This window comes from Sceloporus occidentalis, unplaced genomic scaffold (genome assembly GCF_023333645.1).
Source record: "Sceloporus occidentalis isolate IW3139 unplaced genomic scaffold, rSceOcc1.0.p SCAF_219, whole genome shotgun sequence".
NCBI classification, from domain to species: domain Eukaryota; kingdom Metazoa; phylum Chordata; class Lepidosauria; order Squamata; family Phrynosomatidae; genus Sceloporus; species Sceloporus occidentalis.
In genome coordinates this window covers 218,465-230,887 of record NW_028317199.1, presented here as the reverse complement: position 1 = coordinate 230,887, position 12,423 = coordinate 218,465, and the positions used below count along the sequence as shown (strand labels likewise).

General features: G+C 41.5%; 3 pseudogenes; all 3 read left to right on the top strand.

Moving 5' to 3' along the window:
- The first annotated feature begins 1,142 nt into the window (after positions 1–1,142).
- LOC149277296 (E3 ubiquitin-protein ligase TRAIP pseudogene) lies at positions 1,143–2,075 on the top strand (annotated as a pseudogene).
- Positions 2,076–6,195: 4,120 nt separating this feature from the next.
- Positions 6,196–7,128, top strand: LOC149277295 (E3 ubiquitin-protein ligase TRAIP pseudogene; annotated as a pseudogene).
- A 4,120-nt stretch (positions 7,129–11,248) lies between these two features.
- Positions 11,249–12,181, top strand: LOC149277294 (E3 ubiquitin-protein ligase TRAIP pseudogene; annotated as a pseudogene).
- The last annotated feature ends 242 nt before the right edge of the window (positions 12,182–12,423 follow it).

Here is a 12,423-nt window from a genome sequence, read left to right as displayed (position 1 = left end):
CAGAAAACCACAAAAAAACTACTGCAAAAATGGCAAAATTGCTCTGGGATTTAACATATCAAAAACCCCTGGGACTGAAGGGGTTAAAAAGAGTTACAACATCCATCTCCAATATGCAGAGAGGATAAATAATAAAATCTGATACTTTTACTGTGTCTGCGTGGGAGATTATAGAATACACGACAGATTGATACTGTAGGTTATCAAGTGAGATTCAGGAATGATGAATCCTTAGGTCAGGTATGATGGAAACCTGTTACATATTTATTATTATGTTTTACATTATTACATTTTTTACATTATTAATATTTATATATTGTTTGTTACCTGTGTTGCTAAAAGTTATATATTTCTATTTAAACCAAAGTGCATGTACAATGCAGTCACTGATTGTTGGATGCCTAATTTTGCGTCTTCATCATTGTCATGTGACCCAAAAGCTAGCACTGTTAGGTAGTTGCCTTAGAAACATAAACATGGTTTTATTAGTACAATGCAATTGTAGACTGGTGGGTGCCCACAATTAATTTAATTGTGTAAAGTTTTGCCTTGTAAAATATTTTCTTTAGGGAGCACTTAATTGTCATGTGACAAAAGTTGATTGGAGCTATAGAACCTTAAAATGTGTGAAGTTCTGCCCATTAAAAAGGTAAAAACCCAGCTGTAATGTAAGATAGGTGGAACCGTTTCCAAGCAGAAATGGTACATGCTAATACAATGAGGGAATTTAAACATTCCTGGGTTAGGCATAAACCTATCCTGAATCCAAGACGAGACCAAGGACTAGAGGAGACAATTTAGTCTAATCTTATGTTAAATTGTTTCTGTGGTGAGTAAAATGTAGCCCCTCATACATTTCTTTATTTCTTTATCTATTTATTTCCTTAACAGTTTTTTCCACACAAGTGTTTTTTAGGGTAAGAAACAGGATCTTTTCTGCGATAATATTAGTGCAACAATACTAGCAGCTTTATTTAAAAAAGAAAACTTGAAACATACTCTGTGTCACAAACCTTAGCACCCATGGGTTGATCTATGACATCACAAACACAGGAACACTCACAGCAGGAATAGATGAGCTGTGTGCACATTCTGCTTGATCGATTCGAGGTGATAGTGGCTTGTTTTGTTGACCTGCAGCCATGCCCATCTGGGCATACTGCGGTATTTGTATAAGCCCTCTCGATGATACTTCCAACGTGGCAGCCATATGCTGCGGGCACTCATTCCACCAAGAGTGCTTGCTGCAGTGGTTCCAATCCTCTCCAAGGCCGACATGTCCACAGTGCAGAACTCAGCTGGGCAGCAGCCAAGATGTCATTAAAAAACTTTTCTTTGATATCAGAGAGCAGGAGGGTCCCACTCCTAATGAAGAGCTGCTAAAGAAGGAGGTGGAGAGATTGAACGCTCTTATCCTCTTAAAAGAGGAGAGGCAGAAACAATCCTATGACAAGGCATGTGCAGCGCATGACCTGCGGCAGAAGAAAAACACCAGGATGGAGGATTTACAGAAACATCTTAGGGAGCTGAAAACTTTGTACTCAAGACAAGAGGAGCAGCTGAAGATTCTAGAACAGCAGCTGTTGGAGAACAAAGTGGCCATAGAGGAAGCTGGGACGTTAAAAAAGAGGTTAAACACTTTGGAGAATGTGGAGATGCTGCAGACTCAGAGACCGGACATGGAGACGGCAATAAGAGGAATGGCGTCAGCGCCAGATGCCTTGGAACAATTGGCCGTATACTATGTGTCTGTAGCTACAGAGTGTAACCATTTGATGGATGCGCAAACAAAATCAGCACAGATTACAATGAACTTGAAGAGGGAATTAGAGGCCTCAAACTACAGGGCTCAGAAGACCATGCTTGAAATTCAGAGGTCACAGGAAGCCCTCAATAACACCCAGATGGAGCTTAGTGCCATGCGAAAGAAAAAGAAAGTGCAGCTCCATCACAAAACCTCACAGCCAGCACCCAACGAAGCAACCGGACGCCTGCCATTTACCATCCCGGCTTGCGTTGGATTCCAGCTTCCAAAACTTCGCTCCCCCCGTCACGGAGCACGATATGGACCTTGAGTCCATCATTGACATTGAACCATATGAACTATTTATGGTCTTTAGTAAAAGTGTTAGTATAAGTATTAGTATAAGTATTAGTAGGTAATAGATAAGTTAATAAATAGATTGTAGGCTATAGTGTTGTAAAGTTGTTCATTTTATATTTCTCTGGTGCAAGGAAAATCAAGTGTTTGGGGGAGACAAGCCCCCAATAACACCTGTTACGCCTGTTGGCAGAAGATACAAAGGTTTGTAAGAGGGTAGGCGTCCCCAGTGGGGAAAAAAGGTCAAATGACTAAAGATTTAGGTAAATTAGAAGAATAGTGGAGAGTGTGGGCAGCTGCAGTTCAATGTTGATAAGAAAGCTACAACGGGAGAAAGAGACTTGGGAGAGGGAATTGAGGCAGACAGGAGGGTAATTCAAGAAAGATTTAGAAAGGGCAAGCAGGCTGCTGGATTTTATAGCCAGAGGTATTAGCAGCAGAACAAAATGTGGTGGTTCTGCCACTTTAATATGTTTACAGCAGGATAGACAGGCTGACCTGTTTTTATCTATCATTAAATGAAATGTGTCTATAATCAAAAGATCATTCTCTTCCCAAAGAATATACGATAAAATATCAATTATGTCACTTTGGTTTCCTTAACTGTTCCAACTCACTGTGTGTAGAAAAATGGATCTGATTGCAACAGTTAACAAATCTCGTCTTTCTCACATCTGCGTTCTGCTCAAACACTTGTTCCAAGACTTCCTCAGGTTTATAGGGGGAGAGGCAAATCAGCTGCTATGAAGATTCTAAAGGTTTAGATTTATTGGGCGATAGCTCTTGGCGTACGCCAACCTGTAAACATAAAGTAATGAGCACACCTACAGTCTTTAGGTCACGCTATTACATTATGGCCAAGCATGAAACATGTGAAGTGAAATGCGCTCACAGTCTATATTCACAAAGTTATATTTTGTCTTCACAAACAGAATATCTTTACATAAGTTGTGGTGGGTAAAAGTCTAAAGGCTGTCTTGTACAGCGGGCAATTACTTTCTAGGAATCCATGTATAAAGTGGATATAGAGGCAAAGGTGATAATTGTTAACCTTGTTTGCATGTGCCTACCCAGAATCCCTTGTGGTTGTGAAAGCACCATGAGATATCTGAGGGAAAAGCAAGCCTTCTGGCTTGTCTGGTGTGTGTAGATGAGTGTTTAACAATACTTCTACTGCCCCTCAAACAGAATATAAACTCAATAAAAAGAAAGCCCTTTTTTATACACCATGTGGACATTTTACATGCCAGTATTATAACTCTTTCCATGTCACGGCCAAGCAACGCCCCAATATGTGTTCAGCAACATCTCCTGAGTACAGTCCTATCGCCCTCTGAAGCAGTCACGGTGCATCCTGGGGTGCGTTTTCGGTGTCACTGAATATCTCGCTTTTAAATCAAGCGTCAGTCGCCATAAAGTGTGTGGTGGACGCCGACGCCTGGGGGAGAGGCCAGACAAGGTCCCTGCAGTACATTTTAGTGGAATTGAGGAATTATAGCAACCCCATTTAAGAGAAGAAAGCGATCTTATATCACTTCTAAGCTTGTTTAATGCCATGACATTGGTCATTGGTACTTAACTGACTGTTTTGACTGATGTGCCTGGAACGTCACTGGTTGTTAATGGGTTAATGGACTGTGTTCATAGGCGTACAGAAGCCTTTTTATCACTCCCATCACTCATGTGTTCCAATGGCCCTTTATCACTCCCATCACTCCTGTGTTCCAATGGCACTTTGTACTGTGTATTTCAAGCTGAACAAGTTTATATTGTCATGGTTAACGGCAGAAACTTTTATAGCGTTTAAATCACAAGGAGACGTTTATTTTAAGATGGGTTCAGGGGACATCTCTGGAGACCAAGGACATGTCTCAACTGGGGGGCTACCTCCTGAAAACTTTGACATCTATTCACTCAGCCCCCCATCAGGAGAAACGGATAAATAGGGCTTTGCTGGTTGGTTCTACAGGATATGGAAAAGCATTAGGATAGCAGATATTTAGAAAAAGATACATTCAATATGTTCCCAATTCTAGGATTCATTCCCTAAGAACAAGTATCTGGGGGTCAGTTTGTAATTCTGATTTTAACCCCTTAAGGACAATGGGCGGACCCTAAAGCCATTCAAAACAATGCATTTTGAGCCCGTACATGTACGGGCTTTGTCATTAAGGGGTTAATTATCCCAAGACAAATATAAAGACCGCATTTGAGGAATGTATGACCATTACTTGCCAAAGACCCATCTAACAAGACACAACTGTGGAGTAAGGCCCTAGGCCATGGTCCTGTCTTACGAATCACCCAGCATTGCTGGTGCACGTTATACTCAGTAATATAAATAAACTGGAGCCTAGTAAATTCTAGCAATATTTATACATATTTCCAGGGGTACATCTGTTTTCCATTATTAACATTTATAGTTAGGTAGTGAAGAGAAAAAATATTCCTCCTACAGAAGTTGGCCTTAAACTGGTATATAAAGGAATGTAAATAATAATATATGGAAATCTGATCTTTTCTGTAAAATCTTCAAACCATTCTTCGATTGTCCTGATGTTTCCTTCCTTGCCTTGGTGCGTTACCCAGACGGCTATTTCAAGGGCTGCTTCATTAAACTTCATAACCTCCCTGCCCTAATAAAGAGGTAACATCCATGTTGCATGTTGTATACATACAACATATAATATTCTACATGTGATATCCATGCTGGATCTCAGGGTTGATTATCGCTGACTTGGTCTCAGTCCCATCCACAAAAAAATTACAAGTTTGCATAAATTCTGCTTCATCGATTATTACAAACGCCAATGAGAGGTCTCCGACGTTACGTACCTGGGGGGTTTGCCGGTTATTAAACAGAATGGACAATTTATTAACGGTCCCGATTAAATCTTCACTATAGGATATGGAAGGCAGTGTGAACAGGAATTACCGAACAAGTCCTGCTATCCTCTCTCATGTTAGCTGTCATGTTAGTTGTTAAACCAAGTTAACCCTTTAAGGACAATGAGCGGTCCCTAAACCCATTGAAAACAATGCATTTTGATTATATCTTCCGCGTGTTTTTTCACCCCTCTGTGCGGATGTATGAGCCAAATATACCAGGTAGTCCGTGCTTGCGATCTGGCAAAGCAGGGTGTGAGAGGTCACGGTTATAAAGGGAGATAACAAGGTGGTTGATGGGATAATAGCTACAAAAGGAATGGATATGATCACCATCTTACATAAAATAGAAGTATATCGATCAAACAGGAAACAATGCAGAGCCAGATATATAGAAACAGCACAAAAGTGTGTGTCGTTTTGGTGAAAATCACCTTTATCAGGAGTAGGATTTAGTGTCCCTTTTGCCCACACGTGGAGCAAGTTGCTGCACTACGTCTCTGGGGTCACATACTATTGCAGTACGTGACCCTGCCAAGAGGTGCGCAGCAGCCACTAGCAAAGGGAATGACTAGTGACTCTTTTACTGGAAGAAAGAAAGTGTTTGCCTCACTGATGACTGTTAAATGTGTGAAGTACTGCCCTTTAAAAAAGTTAAATTCCCAACTGAAAGTTCTGCTTTACTAAGAGGGAGGTAGATAGGTGGAACAGTTTCCCAGCAGAAATGGTATATGCTAATATAGTGAGGAAATTTAAACATCTTTGGGTTAGGCATACATCTATCCTGAATCTAAGACAAGACCCAGGACTAGAGGGGCCAAACGGGTTTAATCTGCATTAAAATTTTAGGTTTCTGTGGTGAGAAAACCGTAGCCCTTCATAAATGTATTTATTTCTTTATCTATTTATTTAGAACAGTTTTTTCCACACAAGTGTTTTTAAGGTAAGAAACAGACAGGATCTTTTCAGCAATAATAATAGTGCAATAATACTAGCAGCTTTATTTATTTTAAAAAAAATAACGTCATGTAACATACTCTGGGTGTTCTATGTGTCACAAAGCTAAGCACCCTCAGCCATGAGAAATACACTGGTTGCTCTATGACATCACAAACACATGAACACTCACAGCAGGAATAGATGAGCTGTATGCACATTCTGCTTGATCGATTCGAGGTGGTAGTGGCTTGTTTTGTTGACCTGCAGCCATGCCCATCTGGGCATACTGCGGTATTTGTATAAGCCCTCTCGATGATACTTCCAACGTGGCAGCCATATGCTGCGGGCACTCATTCCACCAAGAGTGCCTGCTGCAGTGGTTCCAATCCTCTCCAAGGCCGACATGTCCACAGTGCAGAACTCAGCTGGGCAGCAGCCAAGATGTCATTAAAAAACTTTTCTTTGATATCAGAGAGCAGGAGGGTCCCACTCCTAATGAAGAGCTGCTAAAGAAGGAGGTGGAGAGATTGAACGCTCTTATCCTCTTAAAAGAGGAGAGGCAGAAACAATCCTATGACAAGGCTTGTGCAGCGCATGACCTGCGGCAGAAGAAAAACACCAGGATGGAGGATTTACAGAAACATCTTAGGGAGCTGAAAACTTTGTACTCAAGACAAGAGGAGCAGCTGAAGATTCTAGAACAGCAGCTGTTGGAGAACAAAGTGGCCATAGAGGAAGCTGGGACGTTAAAAAAGAGGTTAAACACTTTGGAGAATGTGGAGATGCTGCAGACTCAGAGACCAGACATGGAGACGGCAATAAGAGGAATGGCGTCAGCGCCAGATGCCTTGGAACAATTGGCCGTATACTATGTGTCTGTAGCTACAGAGTGTAACCATTTGATGGATGCACAAACAAAATCAGCAGAGATCACAATGAACTTGAAGAGGGAATTAGAGGCCTCAAACTACAGGGCTCAGAAGACCATGCTTGAAATTCAGAGGTCACAGGAAGCCCTCAATAACACCCAGATGGAGCTTAGCGCCATGCGAAAGAAAAAGAAAGTGCAGCTCCATCACAAAACCTCACAGCCAGCACCCAACGAAGCAACCGGACGCCTGCCATTTACCATCCCGGCTTGCGTTGGATTCCAGCTTCCAAAACTTCGCTCCCCCCGTCACGGAGCACGATATGGACCTTGAGTCCATCATTGACATTGAACCATATGAACTATTTATGGTCTTTAGTAAAAGTGTTAGTATAAGTATTAGTATAAGTATTAGTAGGTAATAGATAAGTTAATAAATAGATTGTAGGCTATAGTGTTGTAAAGTTGTTCATTTTATATTTCTCTGGTGCAAGGAAAATCAAGTGTTTGGGGGAGACAAGCCCCCAATAACACCTGTTACGCCTGTTGGCAGAAGATACAAAGGTTTGTAAGAGGGTAGGCGTCCCCAGTGGGGAAAAAAGGTCAAATGACTAAAGATTTAGGTAAATTAGAAGAATAGTGGAGAGTGTGGGCAGCTGCAGTTCAATGTTGATAAGAAAGCTACAACGGGAGAAAGAGACTTGGGAGAGGGAATTGAGGCAGACAGGAGGGTAATTCAAGAAAGATTTAGAAAGGGCAAGCAGGCTGCTGGATTTTATAGCCAGAGGTATTAGCAGCAGAACAAAATGTGGTGGTTCTGCCACTTTAATATGTTTACAGCAGGATAGACAGGCTGACCTGTTTTTATCTATCATTAAATGAAATGTGTCTATAATCAAAAGATCATTCTCTTCCCAAAGAATATACGATAAAATATCAATTATGTCACTTTGGTTTCCTTAACTGTTCCAACTCACTGTGTGTAGAAAAATGGATCTGATTGCAACAGTTAACAAATCTCGTCTTTCTCACATCTGCGTTCTGCTCAAACACTTGTTCCAAGACTTCCTCAGGTTTATAGGGGGAGAGGCAAATCAGCTGCTATGAAGATTCTAAAGGTTTAGATTTATTGGGCGATAGCTCTTGGCGTACGCCAACCTGTAAACATAAAGTAATGAGCACACCTACAGTCTTTAGGTCACGCTATTACATTATGGCCAAGCATGAAACATGTGAAGTGAAATGCGCTCACAGTCTATATTCACAAAGTTATATTTTGTCTTCACAAACAGAATATCTTTACATAAGTTGTGGTGGGTAAAAGTCTAAAGGCTGTCTTGTACAGCGGGCAATTACTTTCTAGGAATCCATGTATAAAGTGGATATAGAGGCAAAGGTGATAATTGTTAACCTTGTTTGCATGTGCCTACCCAGAATCCCTTGTGGTTGTGAAAGCACCATGAGATATCTGAGGGAAAAGCAAGCCTTCTGGCTTGTCTGGTGTGTGTAGATGAGTGTTTAACAATACTTCTACTGCCCCTCAAACAGAATATAAACTCAATAAAAAGAAAGCCCTTTTTTATACACCATGTGGACATTTTACATGCCAGTATTATAACTCTTTCCATGTCACGGCCAAGCAACGCCCCAATATGTGTTCAGCAACATCTCCTGAGTACAGTCCTATCGCCCTCTGAAGCAGTCACGGTGCATCCTGGGGTGCGTTTTCGGTGTCACTGAATATCTCGCTTTTAAATCAAGCGTCAGTCGCCATAAAGTGTGTGGTGGACGCCGACGCCTGGGGGAGAGGCCAGACAAGGTCCCTGCAGTACATTTTAGTGGAATTGAGGAATTATAGCAACCCCATTTAAGAGAAGAAAGCGATCTTATATCACTTCTAAGCTTGTTTAATGCCATGACATTGGTCATTGGTACTTAACTGACTGTTTTGACTGATGTGCCTGGAACGTCACTGGTTGTTAATGGGTTAATGGACTGTGTTCATAGGCGTACAGAAGCCTTTTTATCACTCCCATCACTCATGTGTTCCAATGGCCCTTTATCACTCCCATCACTCCTGTGTTCCAATGGCACTTTGTACTGTGTATTTCAAGCTGAACAAGTTTATATTGTCATGGTTAACGGCAGAAACTTTTATAGCGTTTAAATCACAAGGAGACGTTTATTTTAAGATGGGTTCAGGGGACATCTCTGGAGACCAAGGACATGTCTCAACTGGGGGGCTACCTCCTGAAAACTTTGACATCTATTCACTCAGCCCCCCATCAGGAGAAACGGATAAATAGGGCTTTGCTGGTTGGTTCTACAGGATATGGAAAAGCATTAGGATAGCAGATATTTAGAAAAAGATACATTCAATATGTTCCCAATTCTAGGATTCATTCCCTAAGAACAAGTATCTGGGGGTCAGTTTGTAATTCTGATTTTAACCCCTTAAGGACAATGGGCGGACCCTAAAGCCATTCAAAACAATGCATTTTGAGCCCGTACATGTACGGGCTTTGTCATTAAGGGGTTAATTATCCCAAGACAAATATAAAGACCGCATTTGAGGAATGTATGACCATTACTTGCCAAAGACCCATCTAACAAGACACAACTGTGGAGTAAGGCCCTAGGCCATGGTCCTGTCTTACGAATCACCCAGCATTGCTGGTGCACGTTATACTCAGTAATATAAATAAACTGGAGCCTAGTAAATTCTAGCAATATTTATACATATTTCCAGGGGTACATCTGTTTTCCATTATTAACATTTATAGTTAGGTAGTGAAGAGAAAAAATATTCCTCCTACAGAAGTTGGCCTTAAACTGGTATATAAAGGAATGTAAATAATAATATATGGAAATCTGATCTTTTCTGTAAAATCTTCAAACCATTCTTCGATTGTCCTGATGTTTCCTTCCTTGCCTTGGTGCGTTACCCAGACGGCTATTTCAAGGGCTGCTTCATTAAACTTCATAACCTCCCTGCCCTAATAAAGAGGTAACATCCATGTTGCATGTTGTATACATACAACATATAATATTCTACATGTGATATCCATGCTGGATCTCAGGGTTGATTATCGCTGACTTGGTCTCAGTCCCATCCACAAAAAAATTACAAGTTTGCATAAATTCTGCTTCATCGATTATTACAAACGCCAATGAGAGGTCTCCGACGTTACGTACCTGGGGGGTTTGCCGGTTATTAAACAGAATGGACAATTTATTAACGGTCCCGATTAAATCTTCACTATAGGATATGGAAGGCAGTGTGAACAGGAATTACCGAACAAGTCCTGCTATCCTCTCTCATGTTAGCTGTCATGTTAGTTGTTAAACCAAGTTAACCCTTTAAGGACAATGAGCGGTCCCTAAACCCATTGAAAACAATGCATTTTGATTATATCTTCCGCGTGTTTTTTCACCCCTCTGTGCGGATGTATGAGCCAAATATACCAGGTAGTCCGTGCTTGCGATCTGGCAAAGCAGGGTGTGAGAGGTCACGGTTATAAAGGGAGATAACAAGGTGGTTGATGGGATAATAGCTACAAAAGGAATGGATATGATCACCATCTTACATAAAATAGAAGTATATCGATCAAACAGGAAACAATGCAGAGCCAGATATATAGAAACAGCACAAAAGTGTGTGTCGTTTTGGTGAAAATCACCTTTATCAGGAGTAGGATTTAGTGTCCCTTTTGCCCACACGTGGAGCAAGTTGCTGCACTACGTCTCTGGGGTCACATACTATTGCAGTACGTGACCCTGCCAAGAGGTGCGCAGCAGCCACTAGCAAAGGGAATGACTAGTGACTCTTTTACTGGAAGAAAGAAAGTGTTTGCCTCACTGATGACTGTTAAATGTGTGAAGTACTGCCCTTTAAAAAAGTTAAATTCCCAACTGAAAGTTCTGCTTTACTAAGAGGGAGGTAGATAGGTGGAACAGTTTCCCAGCAGAAATGGTATATGCTAATATAGTGAGGAAATTTAAACATCTTTGGGTTAGGCATACATCTATCCTGAATCTAAGACAAGACCCAGGACTAGAGGGGCCAAACGGGTTTAATCTGCATTAAAATTTTAGGTTTCTGTGGTGAGAAAACCGTAGCCCTTCATAAATGTATTTATTTCTTTATCTATTTATTTAGAACAGTTTTTTCCACACAAGTGTTTTTAAGGTAAGAAACAGACAGGATCTTTTCAGCAATAATAATAGTGCAATAATACTAGCAGCTTTATTTATTTTAAAAAAAATAACGTCATGTAACATACTCTGGGTGTTCTATGTGTCACAAAGCTAAGCACCCTCAGCCATGAGAAATACACTGGTTGCTCTATGACATCACAAACACATGAACACTCACAGCAGGAATAGATGAGCTGTATGCACATTCTGCTTGATCGATTCGAGGTGGTAGTGGCTTGTTTTGTTGACCTGCAGCCATGCCCATCTGGGCATACTGCGGTATTTGTATAAGCCCTCTCGATGATACTTCCAACGTGGCAGCCATATGCTGCGGGCACTCATTCCACCAAGAGTGCCTGCTGCAGTGGTTCCAATCCTCTCCAAGGCCGACATGTCCACAGTGCAGAACTCAGCTGGGCAGCAGCCAAGATGTCATTAAAAAACTTTTCTTTGATATCAGAGAGCAGGAGGGTCCCACTCCTAATGAAGAGCTGCTAAAGAAGGAGGTGGAGAGATTGAACGCTCTTATCCTCTTAAAAGAGGAGAGGCAGAAACAATCCTATGACAAGGCTTGTGCAGCGCATGACCTGCGGCAGAAGAAAAACACCAGGATGGAGGATTTACAGAAACATCTTAGGGAGCTGAAAACTTTGTACTCAAGACAAGAGGAGCAGCTGAAGATTCTAGAACAGCAGCTGTTGGAGAACAAAGTGGCCATAGAGGAAGCTGGGACGTTAAAAAAGAGGTTAAACACTTTGGAGAATGTGGAGATGCTGCAGACTCAGAGACCAGACATGGAGACGGCAATAAGAGGAATGGCGTCAGCGCCAGATGCCTTGGAACAATTGGCCGTATACTATGTGTCTGTAGCTACAGAGTGTAACCATTTGATGGATGCACAAACAAAATCAGCAGAGATCACAATGAACTTGAAGAGGGAATTAGAGGCCTCAAACTACAGGGCTCAGAAGACCATGCTTGAAATTCAGAGGTCACAGGAAGCCCTCAATAACACCCAGATGGAGCTTAGCGCCATGCGAAAGAAAAAGAAAGTGCAGCTCCATCACAAAACCTCACAACCAGCACCCAACGAAGCAACCGGACGCCTGCCATTTACCATCCCGGCTCGCATTGGATTCCAGCTTCCAAAACTTCGCTCCCCCCGTCACGGGGCACGATATGGACCTTGAGTCCATCATTGACATTGAACCATATGAACTATTTATGGTCTTTAGTATAAGTGTTAGTATAAGTATTAGTATAAGTATTAGTAGGTAATAGATAAGTTAATAAATAGATTGTAGGCTATAGTGTTGTAAAGTTGTTCATTTTATATTTCTCTGGTGCAAGGAAAATCAAGTGTTTGGGGGAGACAAGCCCCCAATAACACCTGTTACGCCTGTTGGCAGAAGATACAAAGGTTTGTAAGGGT